This window comes from Nothobranchius furzeri, chromosome 2 (genome assembly GCF_043380555.1).
Source record: "Nothobranchius furzeri strain GRZ-AD chromosome 2, NfurGRZ-RIMD1, whole genome shotgun sequence".
Classification (NCBI taxonomy): Eukaryota; Metazoa; Chordata; class Actinopteri; order Cyprinodontiformes; family Nothobranchiidae; genus Nothobranchius; species Nothobranchius furzeri.
Window position 1 is genome coordinate 77,997,101 of NC_091742.1, and position 27,713 is coordinate 78,024,813.

The following is a 27,713-nucleotide window of genomic DNA, read 5'->3' on the forward strand; positions in this document are numbered from 1 at the left end:
TTGAGAAAACATCTGTAGAAAAAAAGCTCTCCTGTTTCAAGAAGTAAAGGTTAGTCAGAAGAGTGAGTGGAAAGTGGCAGGATTTGGAGTCTGACTCATTAATAATCATGATGTAGGAACATCTTGCCTCTGACTGACTAACAGCAATGCGGCTGTCTCGCTGCTCCCGTTTGTAAAAATGCAGTGTAATTTGTGTGAAGGTTTCATTAGTATACATTAAGGACATATCAGCTGTAATGTCCATTTTTGGTTTGGGCTTTTATAAATAGCTAATTTTTGTTGAGTTTTTGCTTTCCCTCCCAAACCATCATGTTCGTGAGACTGTGAGAACAGTAGGGTGTGTATTTGTGGGAGATGCAGTCTCCCTGAGGTGATTGATCTGGTGAGATTAAAATCCAAATTACTTATTGGGCATAAATATGTATATGTACACAGATTGGGTAACTTGGAGTTAGAGGGGTGGTCCCCTTTGGTAATTTGGAGTGTTGCATCCTTGTATCAGTCAGCGAAGGGCCGACCCTTCAGAGGATTGTAAGGAAAATCCTCCCGCTGACTTCAGTGTATAGGGTTAGGGTAACCCTAACCCTAACAGTGTATACACGTCGGAAAAGAATAGAAACACTGGGAACACGATGTTTTTCCAAGGTGATTTAGCATTTTCTGACCTAAAATTAATGCAGAAAAGCTTATGGGGAGATGTCTTCATAGTAGCATGGTCGACCAGCTGCATAGAACACTAATCCTTAGGTTGTCAGAAAATATGTGTTATTTGTTGGAAAATATGTGTTCTTTTATTTCTGCTAAGGATTTTATTTTGAAGGTTTCCTGTGGTCTTTGTAAATTGAAACCATCCTCGTTCCATATGACTAAGTGTGTCGATTTAAAGGGTGAAGCTTTATTTTATGTTTTCAGTTATTGAGTTCTTGCTGGTTATCAGACTTCTAGCAATTCTGTATTTCAACAATATAGAATATATTTAGGTGCTGTATTCATGACCACAGCCTAAAGCAGAGATGAAACTGACTAGCAGTTCTCTATCAAACATTTTAGTTGTCATCTCTGGCATTACAGTTTAGAAAACGGAGGGAGGATGCACAAGCATAACAACAGAAAGCAAAATTTGTTATTAAGGAGGAAGCAGTTGCTGGTAAGCCTCTGAGCCGTGCAGCACTTGTTCCTTTTTTGAATGAAACGCACTTCATTACAAAAACCAAACCACTCTTAAATCTTGAGCTGATTTTTTCTTTAACCGGTTTTATTGGTTTCTGCCCTTGTGTGTTTGTTTTTGTCTTTCTTTTCCTTTTGACCCCTCGTTCATCGTTTGTGACATCTGTCCTCTCAGCGGTTCCCAAACTTATTTAGACGCGCACCCCCTTCTATGTCCCGACCATGTCGACGCACCCCCCAGCCCCCACATCAGGGCATGGCTCTCTCTCTCTCTCTATATATATATATTTAGAGTGCCTAGGTAGCACATGAAAAATGTAATTTAACGGTTTTCTTAAAGCAGGAACGTTTAACCTGTGCGGCCAGAGCTCTCTTCTTCTTTAATATGTCATCCCAAAATAGAAGCTAATATGTTAATTTGACCTGGAATGAAAAATGTTGTTATAAAACCTCTTAAAAGTTTTTATCACGGAGGAGGCAGCGCTCATTTCTGCCTTCAGCCTGACGGTGTGCCGGAGTTGGCGCAGCGTGCGCTTATTGAGTGAATGTAGGATCTGCTCCATCACTGACATCCCAGGCTAACAAGGAGTTACGCTCTCGTGTCAGCAACTATCAGCAAGCTGCAAAGAAATACGCAGATGCAAAACGTGGTGCAAGAGTGCCAAACATCAGGGAAGGAAGCTTTGTGAGAGTATGGAAGCTAGGTACAGGTACAGCCAAGTAGAAAAAATGCTATGGTCAGGCAGCATGAATTAACTACTTGTTGGGGTTATTAGGAGCGAACAATTAGTAAGCTTTAACTTACTTTTGGATTCTTCAATAAATTCTGTAAATATGAGAATATTTACTGATTTATTAATTAATTAAGATATTCTTAGACATCTCCGGGGCACCACCCCGTTCTACCGGGGAAAAATTGAATCCAAAACTCTTATCAGTCTTTCTTGAAGTTCGTAGAATCCTTGGAGCAGAGACTTCTCTTCGACACAACAAAGCTACTGGAGACGAAAATCTGAATTTTATAACGTTTAATTAACAATTTGTCAAATGAATAAACAGTGGCATAAATGAATAATAACCATGTGATATAATAAAAAGATGTATATTCAAAATAATGTTCAAGGTGTGTGTGTGTGTGTGTGTGTGTGTGTGTGTGTGTGTGTGTGTGTGTGTGTGTGTGTGTGTGTGTGTGTGTGTGTGTGTGTGTGTGTATGATGAATGGGTCTTTGTTTCCCAGCGCAGGTGTGCGCGTGCATGTGAGTGCGTGCGTGTCTGATAAGGCTGGTATGAGCTGCGTGTGTGGGTGCAGGAATTAAATCTTAGTGGCTTTAAGATCACAGCAAAACTTAACTTCAACACTTCAAAAGTTAACAAACAACAAAAGGTCACTCATATCTAATGATCTGTTAAAAGCTGTGGCCACAGCTTTAACACATAGAAATTAATAAAAGAAACGACCTTACTTCACGGTATATATCTATAACGTGTTTGATTACGGAAGATAGAGAAAACCGTCTGATAATTTGAAGCAAGTCACGCGGTCGACTGCTTATCTTGGTCTAGAAGAGACGAGAAAAGGTAAAAGTTTAAATGAAATAAAAACTTGCAGGAGAAACAGCTGTCTGAGCGAAGGCAAGGCGTCCCTTGTGAAGTTCGCTGGTCAGATGTGATTTACGCTTCTCCTCCCACGAGTGTCTCTCCACGGGCTGGACACAGAGAGAGCAAAGTTTCTTTGTGCTGAGTTTGATAACTTACAGTGAGCTTGATGGAGCTGGAGTTCCTTTTCCAGCGGTTCTGTGTTTGATCTGCTCCAGCAGCCAGCCTCCCGCTGGCTCACGTTGATCAGAGCAGCAGCAACAGCGCGTCCTTTACAGCCAGTGAACTGGGCATAAGAACAGTTAAGTTTCGTTTTTCGCTGAAACTTATAGTTTTTTGAGCTGGTTGTTGTGGTGACATCATCACCTTGCTTCCCTATGCAAAGCATCATGGGAAATGAAGTTTCTTGGCGCTGATGTGATTATTTGCTTTTCAGAGCAATTTAAACACAGTCATTTTGGGGAAAATCACTGCATAGTAATTTCCTCATGAGGTCAGACCCTCAACATACTTTATGGAGGATGCTGTTCCTCCATCTGATAAGCACAATTTGGGAAAAAGGATGAATTTGACTGCCTTCCAGGGAAGGTAGGTTAGATCTACAGATTGCAGATCACAACTGTGCCCCAAATATCTAGAGGACAGATGTCACAAACGATGAACGAGGGGTCAAAAGGAAAAGAAAGACAAAAGCAAACACAAGGGCAGAAAACAATTAAACCGATTATATCAGCTCAAGATTTAAGAGTGGTTTGGCTTTTGTAATGAAGTGCGTTTCATGCAGAAAAGGAACAAGTGCTGCTCAGAGGCTTACCAGCAACTGCTTCCTCGTCAATAACAAATTTTGCTTTCTGTTATGCTTGTGCATCCTCCCTCTGTTTTCCAAACAGTAATGCCAGAGATGACAACTAAAATGTTTGATAGAGAACCGTTAGTCACAGTTGTATCACTGCTTTAGGCTGTGGTCATGAATACAGCACCTAAATATATTCTATTGTTGAAATACAGAATTGCTAGAAGTCTGTAAGCCAGCCAGAACTCAATAACTGAAAACAAAATAAAATAAAGCTTCACCCTTCAGATCGACACTGTTATGTGCAGCGCCCCTTTTTGGCCACAGGATGGCCTCAGCGGTCTTCTGCTTCGCCTGTCTCACTGTGAACAGGTGTTTATGATTATTCATAATCATGGATCAGCTGTTAAAAGCTGCCCTCTTGCCCTCATTCAGAGAGAAGGTACAGGGTAGTATAGACTCTTAGGAGTTTATGCTATTCTCTTCTGCTCGTGTGCTTGGCTTAGTATTTTTCTCGTTTGACTTTGGTATTTGACTCATTTTGGGATTTGGATTTAGGATTGGAATATTTGGTAACTTGACTTCGGACCGGCTTTAGATTTTGACTTTGGATAACCCTCGCTCTTTTTAGTCTCGTTGTTTATTCCCATCCCCTTTGGGGTTGGTGTTTTCCGTTCTTCCCTTCGTTTTGTAGATAAGCTCCTTTGTGTTTTGTATATAGATATTTCTTTTAAGGTTGTAAGTATTCATTTTGTAATAAATTCCTTGTTTTTTAGCGACACTGCACTTTGTTATTATTTAATCCACACACCATTTTTATTACTCCCCTCCTCATCTCTCCTAGAGAGCCGGGGGACGTAATAGACACACTTAGTCATATGGGACGAGGATGGTTTAAATTTACAAAGACCACTGGAAACCTTCAAAATAAAAACCTCAGCATATTTAAAAGAACGCATATTTAAAAGAACACATATTTTCCAACAAATAACATATATTTTCTGACAACCTAAGAATTACTGTTCTATGCAGTCCTTGTAGAGGGTAAAGTGCTGTTCTGTTTATCGCCAGCAGAGGGCGCAGATTTCCCATTCTTTCAAGGAAACAAAACAGTGTTTGGAAGAAATTAGCTAAAGTCTTTTTACTAAAGCCTCATTTATGCTTCTCCGTCTGCGTCAGTGCGGAGACACGCAACGCCATCATCCGTCCTTGCTTAGGGCACGCAAGTACGTACGGAGTCGAGCCCACTTTTTTAAACATCTGTCGAACGAGATGGATTACGCAAGCTTGTGATTGGTCAGGACGCCGCTGTTGTTTACAGTGCCGCCATTGTAAAGAGAGCCGAGGATAACTAGCGGCAGACACGGAGAAGCTTGAAGAATACCTCGCGAAAAAACTCTAAAAATATGAACGTTTAATTCTCCCGTGACTGGAGGAGTGAAAAGATGCGCAGCAGGCGTTTTATTTGTGGACGGAAATGACAGGAAACGTGGGTTTAGAGGTGGGGAGCGCATGAAGCGGTGGGAGAATGAGAGACAAATATGTCCGTGTTAAAAGTCTCTTATATACACAAAAAACCCAATATAAACACACGATCTTGGACCGATACATGACAGGATACCACAGAACAGCGCTACGGCCTCTGTGGTCCTGCCGGGCACTTGCTTTGCAACACTCCCCAGGAGACGGAGAAGTAAAAGAGCAAAACGCTTCCGTCAATCCGTGCGTGTCTGTCCCTTGCGGAGCTGACGGAGAAGCATAAACCAGGCTTAAGGAAGTCTTTAACCTTTATTAATCCAGATTCATAATCCATAGCCGTCACTCACAGGAGACACAATGCCACCCACCACCTCAAACTGACCTACAGTGAAAGAAGATCAAACAAGACCTGCAGGCCTCTGGAGGTGTTGGTAATTTGGTGGGCAGTGGTGGTTGAGTGCTTTTGTTATCTCATCGGCCCGACCTGGCAGTACCGGGCCCGGCAGCGCCGAACCCGGTGTGGAGTGCAAGAGAGACAGTCTCATGCAGACTGACCAATGAAGAGAGGGCCTCAAGTTAAGACCCTCTCCTCATTGGTCAGTCCACACGAGGTGTGTCAGAGGTTACCATGAGTGGGTTACGTGATGTCAGGCATTCAAGTATTGAGTATATTTACTGCATATTACAGTAAAATATTCTGTATGTGACCATATTATGGTGATCCTTGGGTCGTGAAGATGGGGCTCTTGAATATTGTTGCCCAGGGTACAACGAAGTGTTAATCTGGCCCTGGTGGACTGTCAGTCGGTTGGGGGTGGGGCGGTGCAGAGACGTATGAAGACGGTCGTTCTGAGACATGAGACTGTATGTTTTTGGTGACCATTCCAGCAGGAGTGTGTAAAACAGATTATTGCTTAATTAAAATTGAATAAAAAATGTATATTTAACTTGAAATAAATTGTAATGAATTCCCACCTTGATTGTTGTGGTACAGCCATGGGAGGAAGTGATTTCTGTTTATTTCGGGTCCCAGCCAGATTCTTTGTGTTTACTTTTTTCTTCCCTCTCACTGTTTCCCTGCTGCTCTCTCCATCATCATGCTCACTTATTTATACTTCATCAGGTCAGGGTTACAAGGACTCATCATCTATCTATCAGCAGTAAAGAGTTACAGCTACATGTCACAAATGCTTCCTGGGGACTTTTAGTTATAATTAATGTAAAATTATTTAAAATTCATCTAGGGTCATTCATAATATAACCAGGTATTGTATTTTGCCAAGAAAAGGAATCTATCACGTTAAGCTAACTTCTTGATGTAACTGCATCCACTAAACAGAGGATTATGTTCATGTGGGTCACCAGCATGAAGTTATTGACGTTATGAAAGCAAACATGGCTGGAATCAGTTTTACTGTAATCTTGTTATTATTCTTTAAGTGTACGTGCTGCTGTAATGAGTGAATGTCCCCACTGTGGGACTAATAAATCTATTCTGTTCTATTCAATACATTTTTATCAGCCAGTAGGAAAAAAATACGTTTGAGGAATTTTGACCTTTCTAGTCTTCCGTACAAATAACCTGGTTAAGAAGAAGGGGTTCATCTCCCAAACAGAGAAAACACACTAGTAACACGGTGAATTAATTCACCACGTAACCAACTAATGTAGGAGAGGGGCGTGTGAGTGAGTCACCGCGGTAGAAAGCCCAGCTTGCTGTGAGCTTGAGTAGCGAGCGATCTGTGGCTGATGAGTGAAAACAAGACAAAACACATTCAGAACTGAAGCTCCATCAGAATCGGCTTTATTTCTCAATAAAAGCTTGTCATTTTGGTGTCACTGTTCAGGGAGAGAGAACCGAGCCTGCCCGTCCCATCCGCTGCAGGTGAAGCTCACCGCTCCGCCCACCTCCCAGCCAGAGCGGAAAGAAGCACATCAGCTTGGATTATACATGTAGTGGGATGAGTCACCTGCCACCAAGTAATTGGACGACCTATCATTGAGGGAAGGCGCTAATATAAATAGGGCCTGAGGTTGTGCTACAGCGATCTTTTATTTTGGCTCAAACTTCCACTTCTTGTGTGAAGCGCCATTGTGTACCGGACTCCGGCGTGTCGGACTGTGAGTACTATCTAAAAACTTTATGGGTGCTCAGACTCCTTTGTAGCTTTGCAGGAGGCTTTCTTTTCACACCGCCAACAGGAAGAGGAGACATTACAGGAATTTTCCCTAGCTTTAATGGCCCTCATGGCTGCAGTGCAGCAGCAGGCCCCCAGCGAAATGGTAAATGCTGAGGTGTTGCTATGAGACCAGTTCGTAGAATATGTGGTAGAAGGGTCCTTGCGCCTTGCATTGAAGCAGTTTGTGCGTGGGAGGCCTTCGGCTACACTATTAGATGTCCGAGCAGAGGCCATTCGGTGGGAGCGGGAGGGGATATCGGGAGGGCCTAGAAGCCGTGCCCACTCCATGCCCTCAGTGTTAGGTCTCCAGTATGGTGTGCAGTGTCCCCCCGCTGCAGGTGGCCCTGGTTTCTTCCCAGCTGCTGAGTTGAGTGAGATAAAGGAGATGCTAAAACTCCAACAAGATCAAATAAATAAACTTGCTCAAGATGTTTCTTCGCTGCAGGGTACACGAAAAAAACCTCGCCCCACTAATCACGGCCCCATAATATGTCGACGGTGTCAGCAAGCAGGGCATTATGCCAGTGACTGCGATGGGGTTAGAGTCTCACGTCCCCAGCCCACCCAGCCACTATGTCCTACTGCAAGGCAATCGGAAAACTAGAGCCTGCCGAACAGCCAAGCCACAGTTCGGGGGGTATAATTAGTGGCTCACAACTGGTTGCTGCTAGTCAGGGAGAAGCCTCGAAGTTGGTGTCAGATTGCCCCCATGTGGAGGTACTAATGGGAGGCATAAATGTACCATGTTTGTTTGATACCGTTTCTATGGTATCTACGGTCACCGAGGGCTTTTTCCGGCAGCATTTTGAGCCTTGGAGGAATGGACCAACTGCAGTTCTGTAACTGGTTGCAGCTCAAGGCAGCCAATGGGTTGGCTATCCCTTATATTGGCTACCTGGAGCTACTGTAGAGTTATGTGGTAGATCACTAACAAATTGTGGTGTGTTGGTGGTCAAAGACCCCCTGTTACGTCCCCGACATGAGATGTTAAAAGTGTGAAGGATGGGGAGAACATAAGAACTGGTGGAGGAGTTTAAAATGGGTTTATTTGTACAAAAGGTATTAAAACACGAGCAAAACTGATTTCTCTAAAAGGTTAACAGTACAAAGCAAATTATCAACTATAAAACACCTGGTAAAAACTTATGTTAAAAGTTTTACCGCAACGAAGGTGTTTTAAAATCCTGAAGTTGATAAAAGTTCAAAACAATCCCCTGACTAAAAACACCTGGTAAAAACTTATCTTAAAAGCTTTACCAACACGAAAGGTGTTAAAACTGAAGTCAGGAAAATTGGCACAAACAAAGTTAACCTTAAAAACCGAACATACAAAAGATCCCACTGGATCATTCACAATTTCTCCTCAAGAGTTAAAAACTACAAAAGTTCCAAAACTCAAACAAATCCAAACAAACAGGGGTTAAAACTATACAAAACCAGGAGAACAGCAGAACCCCTGCACTGCTGCCTCCCAGACTACTGAAGGCACAGCCCTTTTATACAGGTGATGGCAATCAGTGAAGATTCCTTGCAGCTGTGCTCCTCAGCAGCCCGGGAGAGAGGAGGAGGAGGGGCAGTGTCAGGCTGATTCAGCAGGACTTGGTGATTCTGCTGCTTCTCTCCACTGGTCAGGCTGGCAGCCGTAACACCCCCACACATAAACAAGAAAAAGGATAAAAGTTAGTAACACCACAACACCAACTTTTAAAACTTTTTCTTAAAAACACTGGAGGACGGGGGGGGGGGGGGGGGGGGGTGTGAAAAAGACTCTCTGAAGACTCTCAAGGGCGAAGGGGGCATAGAAGACTCTCAAGGGCGAAGGGGGCATCGAAGACTCTCAAGAGCGAAGGGGGCATCGAAGACTCTCAAGGGCGAAGGGGGCATCGAAGACTCTCAAGGGCGAAGGGGGCATCGAAGACTCTCAAGGGCGAAGGGGGCATCGAAGACTCCCAAGGGCGAAGGGGGCATCGAAGACTCCCAAGGGCGGGGGGGGGGGGGGGGGGGCATCGAAGACTCTCAAGGGCGGGGGGGGGGGCATCGAAGACTCAAAGGGGCGGGGGGGGGGGGGGGGCATCGAAGACTCAAAGGGGCGGGGGGGGCATCGAAGACTCAAAGGGGCGAAGACTCTCGAAGGACGGGGGCGAAGACTCTTGAAGGACGACGAAGACACTGGAGGATTAAAACAGGAGAGACCCAGATAGAAACAGAACAGGCCATTTAAGAATCCCTACTCTTCATGCACTTTGCGGGCGGGCAGATTAAGCACATGTGCCGAGGCACATTCAAACCAGCAAAGGGATTGGGTTAGCCACAGCCCTTCCTGGGGTGCTCCCGAGATGGTGAAGTGAATCACCAACACTAACCCACTAGGTGCAACATCTGGGCCTGCCTGCAGGGATCATCTCTGGGTCCACTTCTGTAATGCTTGGCTGGATCCTCCTGTGGGGGCGGGGCCTCCAGATGCACCCGCCAGTCATCCAAGTCATCTGAAGCTTAAAACCTTTAAAACAAACAAAACACCATTAAAATTACCACCACCAGGGGATTTGTACATTCCTTCACGCTCTGTTGTTATTTAAAAAAAATCCCGGACGAGCCCCCATTTATGTTACGTCCCCGACATGAGATGTTAAAAGTGTGAAGGATGGGGAGAACATAAGAACTGGTGGAGGAGTTCAAAATGGGTTTATTTGTACAAAAGGTATTAAACACGAGCAAAACTGATTTCTCTAAAAGTTTAACAGTACAAAGCAAATTATCAACTATAAAACACCTGGTAAAAACTTATGTTAAAAGTTTTACCGCAACGAAGGTGTTTTAAAATCCTGAAGTTGATAAAAGTTCAAAACAATCCCCTGACTAAAAACACCTGGTAAAAACTTATCTTAAAAGCTTTACCAACACGAAAGGTGTTAAAACTGAAGTCAGGAAAATTGGCACAAACAAAGTTAACCTTAAAAACCGGACATACAAAAGATCCCACTGGATCATTCACAATTTCTCCTCAAGAGTTAAAAACTACAAAAGTTCCAAAACTCAAACAAATCCAAACAAACAGGGGTTAAAACTATACAAAACCAGGAGAACAGCAGAACCCCTGCACTGCTGCCTCCCAGACTACTGAAGGCTCAGCCCTTTTATACAGGTGATGGCAATCAGTGAAGATTCCTTGCAGCTGTGCTCCTCAGCAGCCCGGGAGAGAGGAGGAGGAGGGGCAGTGTCAGGCTGATTCAGCAGGACTTGGTGATTCTGCTGCTTCTCTCCACTGGTCAGGCTGGCAGCCGTAACACCCCCCGAGTGGTACCTCTGGTTTTCCTGGCATTGTGGGGATGAATATCATCCGCAAGTGCTACAGTGAATGTTTTGGCCAGCATGGGATGGCTTTGTTTGAGCAACCCCCTATGTCAGGGGCCCCTGAGCCTGTTGTCCAGGCATTGCAGAGGTGTCACCAGGGTTAGGGAGACATTCCTCAACAAACCTCGGGAGTAGTTAAGGTGCTTGGCCGACGGGCACGTGGCCACCTCGTGCTCGGAACAGTTCACCGGTTTACCTGTGTTGTTTGAGCCCCTAGTGTCTGGCCTCCCTGCCGGGTTACCCACCTTTCCATCTTTGGTGCAAGCACAGAAAGGTACAGCTTATGTCCCTATTAACGTTGGCAACACGGATGTTTGGCTGTACCCGCGCACTAAGGTTAGAACCCTGACGAGGGTTTTGGTTACTAGTCCACCAGCTGGCTTAATGGGGATACCATCTGGGTCAGCTATTGTCTCAGCTCAGGCGGTCTCGGAGTCGGTAGTGACTCAGCTGCAGGCTCTGGAGCTACCTGCTTTGACAGCAGAGGATGGGAATAGTGTGAGGTCTCTGCTGTTAAAATACTGTATGCTTCTGTTTTTTCAGAACGTGATGGAGACCTGGGGTGCACAAAGCTGATCTCCCATGACATTCCACTCATGGACGAGGTCCCTGTCCGGCAGCGCTTTAGGCGCATTCCACCGTCAGACTATGAGGTGGTCAGGGAGCATATTAACAACCTGCTGGAGGCCCAGGTAATCCGGGAGAGCAGCAGTCCATATGCTTCCCCCATAGTGCTGGTACGGAAGAAGGATGGGAGTCTGCGCATGTGTGTGGGCTACAGGCACCTAAACAGCAAAACCAGAAAGGATGCCTTCCCCCTCCCTTGTATCGAGGAGTCGCTCGATGCGTTGACTGGTGCTCGCTGGTTTTCCACTTTAGATCTAGCCAGTGGCTACAACCAGGTACCTGTTACTGAAACAGATAAGCCCAAAACAGCTTTTTGTACCCCTTTTGGGTTGTTCGAATGGAACCGCATGCCTTTTGGTCTTTGTAAGGCCCCCAGCACCTTCCAACGGCTAATGCAAAGATTCTTTGGGGACCAACGGTGCCAGTCCTTATTGTTATATTTGGATGACATTGTTGTTTACTCTTCCACCATCAAGCAACACCTGGACAGGCTGGAGATGGTGCTGGAGCGGCTGCAAAGAGAGGGGCTTAAGGCAAAGCTGCCCAAGTGCACTTTCTTTCGACAGGAGGTGCAGTACTTAGGGCGTGTGATTTCGGACAAGGGTGTTTCAACAGATCCTTCTAAGGTTGAAGTGGTGGCAAACTGGCCTATCCCTGTGACGGTGTCAGATCTGCGGTCATTCCTAGGATTTGCAAGCTATTACCGACAGTTCGTGGAGGGGTTTGCCAAGTTGGCTGCCCCCCTTCACAGGCTGTTGCGGAGCTGGGGAGTGCAAAGTCTGGCCGGAGGCAAGGGCAGAAGATTGGCGAGTGCTGGACCAGGTTGTGTAACGACAGCTTTGACGCTTTAAAGGGTCGATTGGTCACTGCACCGGTGCTAGCCTATGCCGACTTCTCTCTCCCTTTTATTTTGGAGGTGGACGCTAGTTATGGTGGTTTAGGCGCAGTACTATCTCATGAGAAGCAAGGGCAGGTGAGGCCTGTAGCCTACGCTAGCAGAGGGTTGCAGCCCCCTGAGCGCAACATGGCCAACTATAGCTCCATGAAGTTGGAGTTCTTGGCACTCAAGTGGGCAATGACTGAAAAGTTTAGGGAGTATTTGCTGGGCCATCGGTGTATTGTCTACACAGATAATAACCCGCTAAGCCACCTGTCATCTGCCAAGTTGGGGGCCACTGTGCAGCGTTGGGCTGCCCAGTTGGCTTCCTTTGACTTTGAAATAAAGTACCGCCCGGGGAGGAGCAACAGAAACACAGATGCGTTGTCTAGACAAAATCCACCCGGCAGACAAGAGCTAGCTTCAATGCTCCCAGGAACACCCCTCCCAACGCCACTGCAGCAGGTTTTACAGGCTGACCAGTCTGAGGTGGCTCCGGCTGCTGTCTTTGCATTGCCTCATTTTAATCAGGCTGACCTTTGTGTTTTACAGCAAGCTGATCCAGTCCTTAGTGAAATCAGGGCATTTTGGATAGAAAAGAGACATCCCACCCGTGAGGAAAGACTCCAGTTGTCTCCGGCTGCGTTGGTCCTCCTCAAACAGTGGGACCGGTTGGTGGAGAAGGATGGGGTCCTGTACCGGCAGATCTGGCTCCCCCGGGAGGCTGAGGGGGTGTTGCAGATAGTGTTGCCTGCCACCCTGAGGGAGGAAGTGCTTACTGAACTTCATCAGAAGCATGGCCACCAAGGGGTTGAGAGGACACTGCAGCTGCTCAGACACCGATGCTACTGGCCTAACATGACTGGTGATGTGGAGCAGTGGTGCAGTAAGTGTGAGAGATGTCAGGTTGCCAAGGATACCCAGCTGGGGCCTCAGGCTTAAATGGGACATTTGTTGGCCTCTCGGCCAAACGAGGTTTTGGCCCTAGATTACACTGTGCTGGAGCCCTCTGGTGACAGGTGTGAGAACGTCCTGGTGATGACAGATGTCTTCAGCAAATATACACTGGCTGTCCCTACCAAGGACCAGCGGGCTTCTACTGTGGCACAGGCATTGGTGACTAAGTGGTTCTTGAAGTTCGGCGTTCCAGCACGGATACATTCAGACCAAGGCCGAAACTTCGAGAGCACTCTCATTCAGCAGCTGTGTGCTTTATATGGGATCAAGAAGTCTCGAACCACTCCATACCATCCATCAGGTAATGGACAGTGCAAGCGGTTTAATAGAACACTCCATAACTTGCTTCACACTTTACCCACTTCTCATAAGCTAGACTGGAGTTCATACTTGCCACAGCTGCTGTTCTCATATAACACCACTCCCCACCAGGCCACAGGGGAATCTCCTTTTTTCTTCTGTTTGGACAGGAGCCAAGGCTACCAGTGGACTTCCTGCTTGGTCGTGTCCAGGACCCAGTGGGAGGCCATGTCCAAAACTGGGTCCAGGAACATCAGAGCCGGCTACAGTTTGCCTTTTAGGGGGCAAGAGAGAGAATGGCAGCAGCAGATCAGCGTAGGAAAACCTACCACGATCAGCGGGTCAAAAGCTCCCCTCTGGCTGAGGGCCAGCAGGTGCTACCGCGGCAACATGGCATAAAGGGTCGGCATAAGATCCATGATCTGTGGAGCCCAGTGATACATTTGGTGGTGAAAGCACCAAAGGAGGGAAGCCCAGTGTATGGAGTGGCACCAGTGGAGGATCAGACCAAGGTCAGACATGTTCATCGTAGCATGTTGAAGCCACTGGTAGGAACCACTCCACTGGAGAACACTGCTCCCCCTCCACGGTTGTCTGTCCAACGAGAGGATGAAGGGGAGCTCTCAATGAATAGTGACCTTGATGAGGGTGACCTTTTTGTTTTGGAATTCCAGGATTATGCGACAGTCCCGACACCGACCACCACAGTGGATCAGGTTACACTGGGGGCACCGAGGGCAGAAGCACATCCAGCTCCCACAGTGGTGAGTCCCACAGGGCCCACAGAGTCTGAGTTAATGGTGACCCAAGCCGCCCCACTTGTTTCGCAACCTACGCCAGTTGCCCATTGCCCTGCAGTAACTGAAACTAATGTCCGGCGAACTCAGAGGCGCACTGCTGGATGGCACTCCAACCTCCACCACCTCCCTAAACCAGTAGGAGGGTCAGAGCAACAAGCTGAGCCCCTGACTGCGGACATATCAGGTATGAGGTGGATAGTTTTTAGACCATGGGAATGAATCCCAGGCTTTGGTGAGTGATCGTCGGGGCGACGATCTATTTGGTGGGGGTGGATTGTAGTGGGATGAGTCACCTGCCACCAAGTAATTGGACGACCTATCATTGAGGGAAGGCGCTAATATAAATAGGGCCTGAGGTGGCGCTACAGCGATCTTTTACTTTGGCTCAAACTTCCGCTTCCTTTGTGAAGCGCCATTGTGCACGGGACTCCGGCGTGTCGGACTGTGAGTACTATCTAAAAACGCTGCAGTAGTTGCATGGAGTCTGGTGTTTATTGGTTGCTCCTGCCACAGGAATTGTTGTATGTGGTCCTCCCAGAGTAACAGAAGGCTTCTCTTTTATCCTATGTGCTTCAAAGAAGTGGTATGTACATCTGCGCTCCTCTCCACTTAGCTGTGGCTTTAGGATAATGCTAATTAATGTGTCTTCCAGATCCAGGAAGGGGTGTGTCTCCACGGGAGACTCTGTTGTTCTGCTGCTTTTCTGCACAGTTTCATGGGATCTCTGATTACTGGTTGTTGACCCGGTGCTGGACCATCATCCGGCTCCAAGGCCTCTCCACCCCGCTGCTCGGACTGGTTGACGGGATCAGCGGAGACCATCAGGAGCGGCTTTTGTCACTCGCTCCTCTGTACTGAATAGCAGCGGAGGGCGTACACCCGCTGTGGGGTTGGGTGTTTCAACGAGGGGCAGCGGGCCCTACCGGCAGTTGTCGTCGGCCCGGGAGCTCATAAGGACGGCTGAAGCGCAGGCTAATAGACTCGTGTGCAGGCGAGCTGTATGCTCGCTCATTTCCTGACGGCCTGCCTGCTCAGTCGTGGCTGTGTTTTAGTGTGTGTGTGTGTGTGTATGTGTGTGTGGATTTGGATTTTCACCATGCTTTCTGTTTTCTTTTCATTTAGGCTGTGAGCTGACAGTGGTGGTCCCATCTGATGGTGTGCGTGTGCTCCAGAGTCACTTCACCCCCCGAATGCATGCACGTGTGATTGGGGTGAAGTTACTTGTGGTTGGTATTTAGTTCCGGGCTCTCTTAGGCAGTCCCATTAGTCAGCCTCAGCCTAAGTTGATTTGGTTTTAATCAGTGTTTATCTGTGGGTGCATGGTGTTTTTAGTAGATTATTTTAAACTCATTTTATTGTTCTTTTAATAAAATCTCTGTTTATGTGGAATGGAACTCCATCTCAAGCTTGATTTGTAAAAATGAACTAATGTGCCTTAGGTTCAGTGGTTTTGGTTCCTGATAATCAGGTGGCGTTGTATTTCTAAATTGATAAGTGGCCCCGCTCGCCACATACAGATGGGGTCATGTGTGTGAAACGCTAGTTAATTTGTTACCTCAGTGTTGCTCGTGTGCATGTTGTCCGGTAGCTTGTACTATAATTAATATAATCTGTTTTTCTTTTCGGGCTGCACAGTGACACAGTGGTTACAGCTGTTGCCTTGCAGCAAGAAGGTCCTGGGTTCGCTTCCCAGCCTGGGATCTTTCTGCATGGAGTTTGCATGTTCTTCCTGTGCATGCGTGAGTTCTCTCCGGGTACTCCGGCTTCCTCCCACAGTCCAAAAACTTGACTGTAAGGTTGATTGATCTGTCTAAATTGTCCTTAGGTGTGAGTGTCTGTGTGTATGATTGTTTGTCCTGTGTCTCTGTGTTGCCCTGCGATGGATTGGCACTCTGTCCAGGGTGTACCCCGCTTGATTGCCCGTTGACCGCTGGAGATAGGCACCAGCCCCCCAGCAACCCTACATGGACAAGCGGGTTCAGAAAACGGTTGGATGGACGTTTTTCTTTTCATAAACATGTCTGCTTGATGCCATTCTGGCCATGCCCTGCGCACTGTGCATGATGCGCATTTAGGTAGCCTTCGCACACGGGGAGAAACCGGCAGTACTGGTTATTCAAAGTAAAAAAAAAATTAAAGTTTTGTTATATTTAAATTCATTTAAAACTGATTATGGTTAGTATACATGCGCAAATATAAACTGCATACGTCTCGTATTTACATAATTTTAATGTTTACCCAAAATAAAATTCTTAAGGTATGTTGTTTTAAAAAAATGTTAATCCTTCTGAAGGTGTGGTGGGTTTTATTTTGCCGTGGCGGTGCGCTTACTTGTTGTTGAGAAGCAACATGTCTTCTTTAAACCAAAGAGTGTTCATTCAGGAATGTAATCTGTTATGTAACATGATTTTGTTTGTTACCCTCAGGAGGTGTCCTCTGTGGCAGCCATTTTGAAGCAGCTAAAGAGGAAGCCCGCCTCTAATGCTGCCTTAATATAGGAAATGCCTGAGTGGACTGATGTGATTGGCCGACCTGAATTGGAGGGGGGGTCGGAGAGTATATAGGTGGACTGCTGGGTGTGGCAAAGGGTCGTTTTTCCTCTCTGAAAGTGACAGAGACTGCTAAGAGAGTTGGATGGGTTGCCATTTTGAATAGTGCTGGGATTTTCTGATTTTGTTTTTTCGGACCAGAGGAAATAAAATTGGTTTTCCTTGTCTATCGACCAAGTCATCATGTTTCTTTTGTCCTCACTACACTTCACTGTGTAACAGTGGTGGCAGAGGTGGTATAAGAAATGAGAGGACGTGGAAGAACCCGTGGGACGAAGAAAAGCCCTCTTGATGACATGGAAGAAACAGAAGGTCGAACAATGGAGATAGATACACCTCCTGAAGGAGCCACAGGTGGCGAAGAGGATTTTGAACCAGTGGTACGGCCTAAGCAGACTACAGTTGGTACTGTGAGTAAAGAACTTTCTGAACTTGACATATTTGATAAAATGAGAGAGTTCATGCGGCGTTCAAAGCGAACTGAAGCCATACTGTTTGAGCAGATTAAACAGTTGAGCAGTACCATACCAAAGCTGCAGCATGAGTTATATTCTGAACTTTCTGAGCCTTATGTCCAGACTGAAACTTCTACAACAGCGGCTTTTCCAAAGCAAGAGGTCCAAATGCCTCAGGCGTCAGGAGAGCCACCTCAAGGACACCCAGCTGATCCTCATTCTCCTTTACGACTGCCTGCACCACCTCAGCTGCAGCTGGCACAAAGCGTTCCAGCACAAAGGGTTGGCAGGATCCATGGAGGTGAACCTAGAATACCTGACTTCAAAGAAGGTGAGGATCCTGAGAGCTTCTTTGTACGATTTGAGCGCATGACTAAGACATGGGGATGGCTACCAGCTGAATGGGCTGCTAGAGTGGTCACATTGTTGACTGGATCCCAGAGGAGATTCTAACAGATCAAGGTACTAATTTCATGTCACACTTGATCAAAACTCTATATAACCAACTTGGTATAAAAGGTAATCGAACATCTCCATACCACCCAGAAACGGACGGTTTAGTAGAAAGATTTAATGGTAAATTGAAACAAATGTTAAGAAAGTTTGTTGATGACACTGGTAAAAACTGGGATAAATGGTTGCCTTTTCTTTTGTTTGCCTATAGAGAAGTACCACAGGCTTCAACTGGTTTTTCCCCTTTTGAACTTCTCTATGGAAGGCAGGTCAGAGGCCCTTTGGACATGCTGAGAGAGGGCTGGGTGGCTGGAGTGGCACAGGCATCCGCAGAAGTGGCTTCACCAACGAACATCGTCTCCTACATACTACAAATGAGAGACAAACTGGAAACATACAGGAAACAGGTTAAAGACCACATGCAAAAGGTACAACACAAACAAAAGTCATGGTATGACAAACATGCCCGTGAAAGAGAGCTGAAGATGGGCCAGAAAGTTTTAGTACTTTTGCCTACTGGACCAAGTAAGCTATTAGCTAAATGGCAAGGGCCCTACACGGTGGGTAGAAAAACGGGTCCAGTGACATATGAAATTATCTGTCCAGACAAACGAAAATCGAAGCAAGTACTTCATGTGAATCTGTTAAAAGAATGCCATGAGAGAAATGTCTCAGGACCAGCTGTGAAGCAGATTCTGATGGTTCAAGAACTTCAACCAGAAGACAGTAGTATTTTGGAGGTTGGGGAGGAAGAGATGAGTCCATCCAGGGATACAACAACGTCCAAAGCAGCTCCTGATCATCTGACTGAAGAGCAGCGGCATCAGCTGAATGAGGTGAAACAATCTTTTCCATCTCTATTCTTGGACGTACCAGGCTGAACTGATGTCATAACACATAAAATAACTGTGAAAGATGCTAAACCTGTTCGTCTCAAGCCTTACAGGATTCCAGAACGAATGGTGGAACCGTTGAAAAAAGAGGTTCAAGCAATGCTGGAGATGGGAGTGATTGAGCCATCTAGAAGTGAATGGTCAAACCCCATTGTGCTTGTTCCTAAGAAGGACTCTGCTCAACTTCGATTCTGTTCAGACTTAAGAAAGCTCAACAGTATTTCCTGTTTTGACTCTTATCCTATGCCACGCATTGACGAACTGCTTGAAAGACTTGGGAAGGCCAGATATATCACTACCTTGGATTTATGTAAAGGTTACTGGCAAGTGCCTTTAGACCCATCCTTCAAAGAGTACACAGCATTTCAGATTCCAGGAATGGGCCTATTCCATTACACTGTCCTACCCTTTGGTCTTCACGGGGCACCAGCTACTTTTCAAAGATTAATGGATATTATTCTTAAAGACTGCTCAAAGTGTGCTGCTGCCTACCTGGACGACGTTGTGATTTACAGTGAGTCATGGGAGGATCACCTAAGACATCTGAAGACTGTGTTGGCAAAGATCCAGAGTGCTGGTCTGACGCTGAATGTGAACAAGTGTGCCTGGGCACAGAAGGAAGTGAAGTACCTAGGTTATCTTGTTGGACATGGACAGATAAAGCCACAAGTTGAGAAGGTGAAAGCTATTCAATCAATACCCAGACCCAAGACAAGGAAGCAAGTGAGGTCATTTTTGGGTTTGGTTGGGTGGTATAGGAGATTTATTCCACATTTCTCAACTTTGGCAGCCCCTTTAACAGAGCTGACAAAAAAGTCCAACTCCAAAGTCAGATGGAATGATGACTGTGAACTTGCTTTTCAGTCCTTAAAGAAGCAGATATGTCGAGCTCCTGTTTTGCAAAGTCCTGACTTCTCCAAGCCCTTTGTTGTACAGGTGGATGCTTCAAATGTTGGCCTTGGAGCGGTACTGGCTCAGGGAAGAGCTGGTGAAGAAAAACCTGTTCTGTTCCTGAGTAAAAAGTTGTTCGATCGGCAGAAAAGATACTCCACAGTAGAAAAGGAGGGACTAGCAATAAAGTGGGCTGTGGACTCTTTAAAATACTACTTACTTGGAAGAGAGTTTATTCTGCAAACTGATCACAGACCATTGTTGTGGATGCAGTCCAAACAACACTAGAATGCCAGAATAATGTGTTGGTGCCTGGCCCTCAAGCCATATCAGTTTACCATACAGCATTGTCCAGGTAAGAAAAACCTTATTGCTGACTACCTTTCTCGTTTGCCTGAGATGTGTTAACCAAAAAAGGGGGGGATGTGAGTAAATGTTGAGAAGCAACATGTCTTCTTTAAACCAAAGAGTGTTCATTCAGGAATGTAATCTGTTATGTAACATGATTTTGTTTGTTACCCTCAGGAGGTGTCCTCTGTGGCAGCCATTTTGAAGCAGCTAAAGAGGAAGCTCGCCTCTAATGGTGCCTTTATATAGGAAATGCCTGAGTGGACTGATGTGATTGGCCGACCTGAATTGGAGGGGGGGTCAGAGAGTATATAGGTGGACTGCTGGGTGTGGCAAAGGGTCGTTTTTCCTCTCTGGAAGTGACAGAGACTGCTAAGAGAGTTGGATGGGTGGCCATTTTGAATAGTGCTGGGATTTTCTGATTTTGTTTTTTCGGACCAGAGGAAATAAAATTGGTTTTCCTTGTCTATCGACCAAGTCATCATGTTTCTTTTGTCCTCACTACACTTCACTGTGTAACACTTGTATACTTGCCCAATAATTCAAAGCTATCTGTTTTATTCTCAGCTGTATTGGCATCTCACCCATTTCTACCTGTAGTGCCACAACAGGTGTAGTTTTTAGTGCTCCACAACACACTCTTAATGCTTGACTTTGTATGATTTCAGTCCGTTTCATTAATGTTTTAGATGCTGAACTATAAACTATACTCCCATAATCTATCACTGATCGTATCATTGCACTGTACATGTTTTTTAACGCCTGAGCACTAGCCCCCCACTCACATCCTCTCACGCATCTCATTATATTTATTACTTTCTTGCATCTTTCCTCTATTTTAGTTATATTATCCTTCCATATCAACCTTTTATCAAATATTACTCCTAAATATTTAAACTTATCTACTTGCTCCAACTCTTTTCCATAAAATGATAAATTCTCCATTACTTTCTTGCCCTTTGTAAACACCATACTTTTAGTTTTTTCCACTGAAAATTTGAAACCCCTTTCATATGACCAGTTTTCCACCATTTTAATTGCTTCCTGAACTTTCTTTTGCACATATTGGATATTTTCCCTTTTCTTCCATATTGCTCCATCATCTGCAAATAATGCCTTACCACACTCATTCCCTACATTCTGAAACACATCATCTATCATATAAGTAAATAATATCGGACTAATGACACTTCCTTGAGGAGTGCCATTTTCTACTTTACACCCCCTAGAAAGTGTACTTCCTATTTTTACTAGAATATTTCTCTCACTCAAAAAATCTTCAATCCAGTTATACATTCGTCCTCCTACTCCTAATTTTTTAAGTTTTATTAACAATCCCTCTTTCCACACCATGTCATAGGCTTTTTCTACATCAAAAAAGACTACCACTAAACTCTCTTTATTAATCAACGCTTTTCTAATTTCTGCTTCTAAATAAACAATTGCATCCATAGTGCCTCTCCCTTTCCTAAACCCACTTTGATACTGTGATATATTTTTATTTCTTTCCAAATAATCTGTTAATCTATCCACCACCATCCTTTCCATTATTTTACCTACAGTATATGAGATGTCAATGCAATGGGTCTATAACTATCTGGACTACTTGATTCCTTTCCTACCCTAACTATTGGTACAATAACTGCTTCTTTCCAATTTTTTGGTAATTTTCCTGTTTCCCATATCATATTATAAATCTCCAATAATTTCAATTTCATTTGCTTCCCTAATTGTTTTAACATTATATAGCAAATTTGATCTTTTCCTAGACTAGTCACACCTGTTGTAGCTAATGCACGTTCCAACTGAAACAAAGAAAAAGGCATATCCATAGTACTGTTAATATTATCTTCCTCACCTCCTCCCCCTTGTGTTTCATTTTTCCTTCTAGTTACTTCTCTCCTTTCTCTTCTTTCTTCTGATAAATTATCAATACTGTGGAATTTAACAAATGTTTTAACAAGTACTTCTACTTTTTCCTCATTAGTTACAGCAAATTCATCTCCTACTTTTAACACCGGATAACTCCATTCATTCCTTATTCCTTTCATTTTTCTTATCATTCCCCAAACATTACTTATCGTCGTAGTTCTCCCTATTTTACCACAAACATTTCTCCAACTTTCTCTTTTTGCTTTTTTAACAACTCTTCTCACCTCTGCTTGCAATTTTTTATAATTCAGTAAATTTTCCATATTATGCGTCTTCCGTAGCATCTTTAGGTTTTTATTTCTCGCTTTAATTGTTTTCTCACAGACTTCAGACCACCATGGCACATTCTTCCTCTCCCTTGTGTTACCTTTAGTTTTTGGTATTGCTAATTCTGCAGCCTCAATTATCACACTTCTAAATACTTCTTCCATTTCCACTACCTTATCTGATATCACTACTTTTGACCTCCATTTTTCACAATTATTTCTAAACTTATCCCATTCAGCTCTTTTAAAAATCCACCTCCCTTCCCTGCCTTCCACCGTCATCCCTCTAGTCTCGAAAAGTGTCGTTAGAACTAAACAATGATCACTTCCTATCGTATCTTCTAGTACTTCCCATTCACTATTACCTGCCAACTCACTAGACACTAAAGTTATGTCCAATGCTGACATTTTACCCGTATAAACATCTATTTGAGTCCCTCTGCCATCATTAATGCATACCAGATTTGCCTCCTCCATAATTTGTTCCATTATTTCCCCATTTAAATCAGTTTTCCTAGCCCCCCCACACAGTACTATGTGCATTAAAATCACCGCACACAATTAAGTCTCTGCCATTAATCCCAACTCGTGATCTTATTCCCTCAATCTCCAATCTTTTGCATGGATTATAATAATTTATTATAATAACTTTCCCCTGATTAGTGAACACCTCCACTATTACAAATTCTTCTTCTTTTCCGATCTCTACAGTTCTAAAATGAACATTATTTTTAATAAATGTCACACACCCACCACCTACTGCCCCCGATCTATCACACCTAACTTCTATATACTGACGAATCTTAAAGTCAACCCCTACTTTAAGCCATGATTCCTGAATACATATAATATCAGGCTTAAAGTCTGACTTATCAATATAACTTTTAAACTCCTGTCCATTAGTTATTAAACTCCGTGCATTCCATTGTAAAACCCTCAACATTTATCACCCCGCATTTCCCAAGTCCTGACCGGCTTGAGAACTTAGAGTACTTTGTACCTCCTCCCATGTTAGATCGCTGATATCCAGATGATGTACTGCTGCTTTTACGATGATTTGAATTCTTTCAGTTTTTGATTTGGCCTCCATTGTCGCATTTATCACTCCAGCTATGAAGGTAACAAGTTTCTTTAGATCCACCAATACTTCCCCGTCCTCTTCTCAAACCCTCCTATTGTCAGATCCTTCCCTTATTCCTTCATTACTATCCTCGGTTCTTCGAGTTACCATCTTCACTGCATCAGCATATGATATCTTGTTTTTAACTCACTTGCTGTATTTGCAAGTCATTATCTGGCATCCTGCATACGTCACACTGTGCTCTCCTCCACAACTACAACACTTTGGGTTCATCTTTCTTCCACAGTTTTCATACCCATGATCCTCCCCGCATCTAGGACATCTTACTTTCCCTTTACATACTGCTGCAGTATGTCCAAACCTCTGACAGTGAAAGCACCTCAACGGTTTAGGTATATATTCTCTCACTGAGTATGCTATGTACCCTAGTGTCACTTTTGCAGGTAGAATTTCCACCTCAAACTCCAGTAGGATACTCGCTGTCTCTCTCCTTACTCCATCTTTGAACACTGTGAGTCGTTTTGCCTCCTTTATCTTAGCACCTTTTATATTAGCTCTGACTTCTTCCTCTGACATTTCCAGCGGTATCCCCCAAATCACCCCTTTCGCTTCTCTTTCTCCCAGTCCCACCTTACTAGCACTAATCACCTGACATTTTCCTACTTCCTTCAATTTGCAGGCTTTCTCACTCTGCTCTTTACTTTTACACAGTATTAGCAAGTTACCATCTCTCAATACTTTAGCAAGTTTTATGTCACCCACTTGATTTTTCAATATCGTCGTCAACTTCACAGGATTCAGAGCCTGAACCCCATTTCCCTCACGAAACCTCAAAATAACTTTAAATTCTTTCTTTTCTTCTGTACCTCTTTCCTCATCGCTATGCACCACTCTCCTTTGCTTTCTACTTTCACTTCCGTCAACACGACATGCCCTCTTTTTCTTTACCTGTTCCTGTCCAAAACTCAATTCCATATCACTTCCACTTTCCACAAAATCGCCCCACTCCTTCTCATTCACAGCACAGCTCCTCCACCGGCTCACTTCTTCCCGACCGTCTGCTCTTCATCTGTTTGTGCAGACCTCTTTAATCAGCTGATGCATATCAGCTGCCCTGTTGGGAGCAGCAGCAGGCCAAAGGAGTCCAGAAAATGGCTCCCTCTGGTGGGGGAATTTTGCTGGAACATGGGGTTCACCTCACAGGATGAACAAAGGAAGATCCCTCCTCAGCCCAAACGCAGGGGGCTGTAACAGTGTGTGTGTGTGTGTGTGTGTGTGTGTGTGTGTGTGTGTGTGTGTGTGTGTGTGTGTGTGTGTGTGTGTGTGTGTGTGTGTGTGTGTGTGTGTGCATGTGTGAGATAAAGAGAGAGAGAGTGTGTGTGTGACATCTATTTTAGCCATGTTATCTTACTTTACTCATATTTTGCTACCTCCTTACATGAGCTGTCTTTAGTGAGTGCAAAGGCTATTTCGTTGTACACCTGAGCAATGACAGTGAAACATACTGAAACTTGTTCAAGGTCAAAATATTTTGTTCCATAATATGCTTTAGTAACCAGCTGCCTCGAAGAGGGGAATGTTAGTGTATGCTTTGGTGAAACCCAGATGCAGGGGCGGATTTTTGACTGAAGAAGATCCGGGGCTTAACACACACAAGCGCGCGCGCACACACACACACACACACGCACTAGTCAACAACATCATATACAGTTGTGGTCAGAAGTTTACATACACTTGTAAAAAATATAATATAATGGCTCTACTGAGTGTCCCGTTATTTCTAAAACTCTGATGTTTCTCTGATAGAGTGATTGGAACAGATACTTCTTTGTCACATAAAACATTCATGAAGTTTGGTTCTTTAATGTCTTTATTATGGGTTAACAGAGAGAAGTGATCACATTTGCTGTCTCAAGTCAAGTCAAGTCTTCGTGTCTCAAGTCAAGTCAAGTCTTCGTGGTCTCAGGTCAAGTCCAGTCTTCGTGGTCTCAGGTCAAGTCGTCGTGGTTCAAGACTTCGTGGTGTCAAGTCAAGTGGTCGTAAGACAGAGTGCCGCCTGATCTTAGAGCCCCTTGCTCCGCAGCCCCGGACTGTGTTTGTTCCCTGGTCTCATCTTCTGTGTTCCCTGGTCATGTGTGTCCTATTCTGGTCTTCGTTCATCCCTGTGTCTCCTGTGTTCTGTGGCTTGTGGGCGTCTGGTATCCGCCCCTTAAGGGGGGGGGGGGGGGGGGGTACTGTCATGATCCGCCCCGGCCTCCCTGACTGTGTCTCTCCTACCCTGATTAGCCTTATTGTTCTCACCTGTCCCTGATTACTCTGCCCATGTGTTCCTGATTCCCTTGTGTATTTATACCTCCCTCCTGGTTGTTGTCTTTGTCGGTTCATTGTGGGTTCTGCCTCCTGGAACCCACCACCACACATGGTCTGCCACCTCCACCCGCAGAACATGACACTGGCCTGTATTGGAGGATTTACGGTATTTTAATAACGAAACTGCGAAATTCTTACCAATAGTATAGATGTGTAGTGTATTTTGTCCGAGTGGGTTTGACGTCATCGGCAGTCGAAGGACCCCGAGCCGATCTTGCACCCAAGCAGATCTTGTACCGACACCGGCTGCTGAAGGGCTTCTTCTTCAGTGGTGGAGGCTCAAGCAGGCTGTATACAAACTACTGCCAGCTGCTCCCTCTCTGTTGAACTTTGGTACTGCATGTTACTTCCGTAATTTAGATCCGGGGCTCTTCATGAAACATCCTGGGCTTCAGCCAAAGTAGCCGGGCCTAACGCCGCCCCTGCCCAGATGATCACAAATGTTTGGTCAGGTCACCTTGTGTCATGTTTCAAGTCCCTGGATGCAATTGGGTTAGAGTATAATGGACCTAAATCAATGAATAAGTTTTCAGAAAGATATGGGGGTTGTCTACCTGTTTTGCTTGGCTTGTTCGGGTCACAGGCGTATCTGCCCCTGCAGAGAAGCATAAAATACTTCAAAATGGGCCTTAGTCATGTTGCTGTGACATAATTAGCCTTCAAATGCAGCATTTTTAGGATGCACACAGCCCTAATCAGACTCCACCTTCCTGTACTTGTTAGCTATGCTGCCATGCTGCTATGCTAATGGTAATTTGTGTTTGAAGCAGGAACAACAGATAAACAAGTAGTTTATAAGTTATTAAACAGTGTCTTCTTCTATAGGAGTCTACTGCTAAAATCTTTGTTAGTTATAACAAACTTGCTGTTAATTTAAAGAGCATTACATATACTGTGGTCTCTAATGCAAATGAATGCCGTGAGTCACTATTTTCTGTCGGGGGGGGGGGGGGGGGGGACTCTGACACTCCCGTTCAGGAATGTAACGTGATGAAAGAACCATTTCTCCCCTCTAACAACTGTTTCTGTTTGACACTGTGCCAGAGTGCATGAAACAGCCAAGGTCATGAATTCACTCCTACCAAGTGTACCGATGGGCATCCTTATGTTCGAACATGGTGTTCGTTATGGCCAAACTGCGGCTTGCACAGAAGTCAGATAACGAAACACCACTCGAGTTCAGATCAGGCAGGCCGTTCCTCCCAATCACACCCCTCCAGGTCAAGCTGTCGTTGCTCACGTGAGCATTGAAGTCCTCCAGCAGGACAATGGAGTCCCCTGATGGAGCACTCTGTAGCACTCGTCCCAGGGACTCCAAAAAGAGTGGGTTCTCTGAAATGATATTTGGCGCATAAGCACAAACAACAGTAAGGACCCGTTCCCCGACCCGAAGGCGCAGGGAAGCTACCCTCTCGTCCCCTGGGGCAATCCCCAACACAAAGGTAGAGAGTCTTGGGACTTACACAAAGCTAACCAGAGCCCTCCGCCTCTCACCCGGAGCGACTCCAGCAAAGGAGAGTGTCCAACCCTTCTTAAGGACTTGGGTTCCAGAGCCAATGCTATGTGTCGAGGTGAGTCCGACTATATGTAGCCGGTACCGCTCAACCTCTGCCACAAGCTCCTGCTCCTTCCCCGCCAGCGAGATGACGTTCCATGTCCCAACAACCAGTTTCCTTGTCTGGGGATTGGACCGCCAAGGCTCCCGCCTTGGTCTGCCACCCGATCCACACCGGACCCTTCATGTTCCTCCTGGATAGCTCCTAGGATCATTAGGACACTCAAACTCCTCCACCACAATAAGGTGACGGTCTTTGGAACTTCCACTGGTGTGTGGACCTGAGGGCTCGAGTTGGAGCATAAGGCTTTAACAGTTCAGTAATCTAGGGAGGAGCTTGACCACATTGAAAGTAATAGTCAGGATTCTAAAATGAATTCTAAAGTTAATGGGTAACCAGTGCAGAGACATTAAAATAGGAGTGATGTGAGCTTTTCTGTTTGCTGCAGTTAGGAGCCTCGCTGCAGAGTTCTGGACCACCTGAAGGCGGTCAAGGGCTTTTTTGTTAAAACATGTGACAAGAGTGTTACAGTAATATAGACGGGAGAAGATAAAGGCATGGATGACCATTTCAAGTTCAGTGGTGCTCACGCCTCATCCCTGCCACATGGACCTCAAGGGATAAACCATGAACCCTGTTCAATGGTCAACTTTCCTGGCGGGGTCACCCATGAGGACAGTGGGAGGGTTAAATATAGCTTTTGAATAAAATGCTCCATATTCCACCTTTAACCCCTTGAGACCCTGCGTCCACATATATGAACATTGGCTTCTTGCACTAGAATATTTT

At 45.1% G+C, this 27,713-nt stretch overlaps 1 long non-coding RNA gene across 1 annotated transcript; it reads right to left on the reverse strand.

The window, feature by feature from the left end:
- Positions 1–9,343: 9,343 nt before the first annotated feature.
- LOC139066108 (uncharacterized) lies at positions 9,344–26,320 on the reverse strand. Its single transcript, XR_011519078.1, has 3 exons — positions 25,923–26,320; positions 25,507–25,790; positions 9,344–9,715 (listed from the first exon to the last, which is right to left on the reverse strand). It is a non-coding gene; the product is annotated as an uncharacterized lncRNA (long non-coding RNA).
- Between the last annotated feature and the right edge of the window lie 1,393 nt (positions 26,321–27,713).